The sequence below is a fragment of the Arachis duranensis genome, chromosome 4 (assembly GCF_000817695.3).
Source record: "Arachis duranensis cultivar V14167 chromosome 4, aradu.V14167.gnm2.J7QH, whole genome shotgun sequence".
Classification (NCBI taxonomy): domain Eukaryota; kingdom Viridiplantae; phylum Streptophyta; class Magnoliopsida; order Fabales; family Fabaceae; genus Arachis; species Arachis duranensis.
Genome location: NC_029775.3, coordinates 80,170,746 through 80,174,692, shown reverse-complemented (window position 1 = coordinate 80,174,692; position 3,947 = coordinate 80,170,746).

Here is a 3,947-nt window from a genome sequence, read left to right as displayed (position 1 = left end):
TTCCCAAGGATAGACTAGGACCTGAGGAATCAAAATTAATTCATCCACTTAACTTACCTTCATAGTTAGAGGTTAACAAAGTGGGAGAAAAATCCAATTCTCATTACAATTGATAATGATAACCAGGATAGGACCTCCAGTTCCCATACCTTGCCAAGAGTTTATTTTATAGTTATTTATTTATTTTTCTTATTATTTTTTGTGCAACATACTACCCCCTTACCTCCTAAACCCCAATTTACAACTCATAACCAATAATAAGAACATACCTCCCTGCAATTCCTTGAGAAGACGACCCGAGGTTCAATACTCGGTTATCAATTTTAAAAAGGGGTTTGTTACTTGTGACAACCAAAACGTTTGTACGAAGGGATTTCTGTCGGTTTAGAGACTATATCTTGTACGAAGGGATTTTTGTCGGTTTAGAGACTATATCTACAACGCGACTGTTTTTATGAAATTCTTTACTGGCAAAAATCTTAACGTCAAGTACCTCGTGTTCTTGTCCATATCTCGAGCATGTTGGGATCAGGACATTTGTTTCTAATGAATCTCCTTTCTGACATACCACTTCGCACAGCAAGACACCAGAGCCTTCCGTCTAGCCTCCGTTGTTCCGTCATAACTACCAGTGCTAACCATATCATCAATTTTCTTAATCTTTTCCTCAAACTTCTTTATCCTGTTGTCCATGTCCCCAAACTTTTCCTTATGCCATCTTCTCAGCGGAACTGTTAATGCCTTGAGCTTGTTGGTGAAAAAATCATCTCCCAAGTTCCTCCACTCATCCTTTACCAACATCAGAAACCCTTCATGCGTAAACCAAGAATCCAAGCTGCAAAATGGTCTTGGTCCTGTACAATGTCTAGAATCTTCTAAAATCAATGGGCAGTGATCTGACAGGCTCTCGGTCCTCCTTTCAAATGAGTATCTGAGAACTCCTCAAGCCACTCCACACTGACAAGGACCCTATCAATGCGGCTACAAGACTGACCCCGGAACCATGTAAACTTCTGATCAGATAACGGTAAATCTACTAGTTGTAGGTCCTGTACCCATTCCTTGAAATCATCCGCAGATGCAGGTAAACTAACATCGCCTTTTCTTTCTTCCAGCCGTAGTATCTCGTTAAAGTCTCCCATGAAGCAAAACGGAACCTGACATAGACCCACAATATAGCTTAACTCCTCCCACATCACCAGTTTCTTACTTCGAACATGTGCACCATATACCAAGCAGAAAGCACAATTAAAATTATTTTTTGTCAGCACACCTTCAACACACAACCAGCCATCCCCTTTGTAGCAGTTCAACCGATTAAATAAAAAATTGTCCCATATTAACAACAAGCCGCCAGAAAAACCATCTGATTCCACAGAGTCCCAACCACCGTATCACTCCCCCACAAGCGTGCTACATCAAACTTGGTCACCACCTCCCTCTTAGTTTCAATTAGACCTAGCATATTTAACCTATATTTTTTCTTCAACTCTTTCACCATACTCCACTTTCCATACCCTCCTAGGCCTCTAATATTCCAACAACTGTAAATCATTTAAAAAACTTGCTACACACCTTGTTATGATGTTTGGGCCTGCTCCTCCTAGCTTTCTCTTTTTGTTTTGCCAACTTCTTTTTTGCTGCAATGGCTTCATTTTGACTCTGTAAAATTGCCATAATATCCTCTTCATCATCATAGACCACTCCTGACTCCACTGCTAGCTTCCATGTTTCCTTATTTTCTAATAACTGTTCAGTCTGCGTATCCCTATGATCAGAATCTGGTATTGCGCCTCCAAGTTCCGCTTCAGAGCTAGCATCCTTTGAAACCCGGCCATCCACATCGTGTGGACCCATACTTACATCTCCCCCTTTTATCGCTTCCAGACCGCTCACCTTCCCATCAGTTCTTAGAACCAGCATGCTTGGATATCCAACTTCAGCTTGGCCGCTTGGTTCGTCACCAAGCCCCACCACTTCCGGTTCATCCTCATAGTCACCCCTTTTTTTCGTTCCACCGTGCTCAATCCTTCGCGGTTGCTCTGCACCTGCCCGTGGCTCCGTTCCGCCGCTTCCCCGCCAGTCCCACCAACGGCGCCTTCCTTCCACGCACATGGATGCAGGTGTCCTTCCTCCTGCGCCTCGCAATTGCTCACGCCATCCGATGAAGGAGATGTTGCGCAGCACTCCTTGCGGTATGCCTCCAATAACAGACCACAGATCTCCTTTCCAGACCCGGATCCGCGTCCAAGCAGCCGACCCGGCCCGCACTCTCTTCCGCATTGCAGGTCCCCCCGCCCAGCTTGCCCTGAAGACCGCAGATATATTTCTTCTGGACTCGACCCAGCTGGCCCCCAAGCCCAATCCGTTCTACCGGCCCAGTTATTAGTTGCCCCACTTGGTGACTTGGTTTGTTTGAAACCTTGTGGGCCTCCCTCATTTGTGAATCCACAAGCAACATATTCCCACCGTGACAACTTGTCTCCACTTGTTTGGCCCCACATCTCTTTTCCAAGCATATCTGAGTAATGGTTCTCTCTGATTCCCTTTCTAAGCAATCATCAGATTCTCCAAAATCAGCCTTACCATTATACTCATTAATTTTGATTGGATCCGTTATCCATTGCGTCTTCAAAGCCAATAAATTATATTGATTGCATTCATTCAAAAAAATATCCGTTATGACCATTGTACCCTTGTTTTCACCACCATCGTTAGCTCGTGACTTGATTAGGTCAGCCACCGGATCCCAAGCTGCCGCCGTCGACACCATTTTGCCGGTAGGTGTGCTATTGTTTACACTTATTGACTTTTCGCTTACGTCTTCCGAAAAGCATTAATCTCCATATATTTCACGTCCTATTTCCTTCACAAATACATCAAAACCACTAGTCCCAACCGTGATATGAATCCATTCATTGATCACATCAAAGACACAGATATCGATTAACATGTAGCCAACACTGAAGGATATGACAGATTTCGTCATATCATCACACTAGAGTAGTTCTCCCTATAAACCGCCTATCATATTGAATGTCTCCACTGACCAAACATGTAAAGGCATTCCATGACATTCTAGCCAAACTCTCCTAGTCTCACTACGTTCAGATTCCTCCCATCTCCATACACTGTAGAAGAATTGTAAGAAACTATTCATTTTGAAGGTAAATGCTTCCTCTGCATTCTTCACAGAATCAAACACTAGGAGGGCTTTGTACGCTCCAAGCTCCCTGACTTCAACAAACTGAGGAAAGTTCTTAACAATAACTCTCCATAACGATTTGAAGTCAATAGGGCTTGTGGTTCCGCCTACTAGACTCTTCAATAACCACTCGAAGTTCTTTTTTGCTATCGGCACTTCAACCTTCCTCGTTCAGCCCTTGCCTTGACTGCTCTTGGAGGGTTCTATCTTCTTAGCTTCTTCCATTCTTGTAGAACTTTCACCCTTCTGGAGTTCCCTACTCTCTAACGCCGTTCTTACACGGTCTCCCTTACGTGTCTCCGTGTTCTCCTCTCCCATAGCCCTTCTATACTTGGCTTCACCTACGTAGATAATCTTGCCCCTTATTCTTGTATGATGCATTTCAGTTATAGCCTTCATCGCTCCTCCTTTTGTTGTATATCGTATAAACGCAAACACATACACAACTCCATTTTTCACCTTTCGAGCCAGATAAATGTCACTGATTCGTCCTGTCCAATGGAATAATTGAAATAATTCCTTCTACGAGATATTACTCGGCAGATTGTTGACAAAAACTGAAAAAGATACGTTTTCCAGGCGTTGGTACTCTTTTCGATTTCAAATCCTTGGATCTCTTGTCTGAAAATTCCTAGTTCTACCCCACTCAGTGTTCCCCCCACTCTCACTCTCTCTCGCTCTCTCACTCGCACTCATGTTGTCATTAGGATCACTTATATATTGCAAGTTGAGGTTGTTGTTG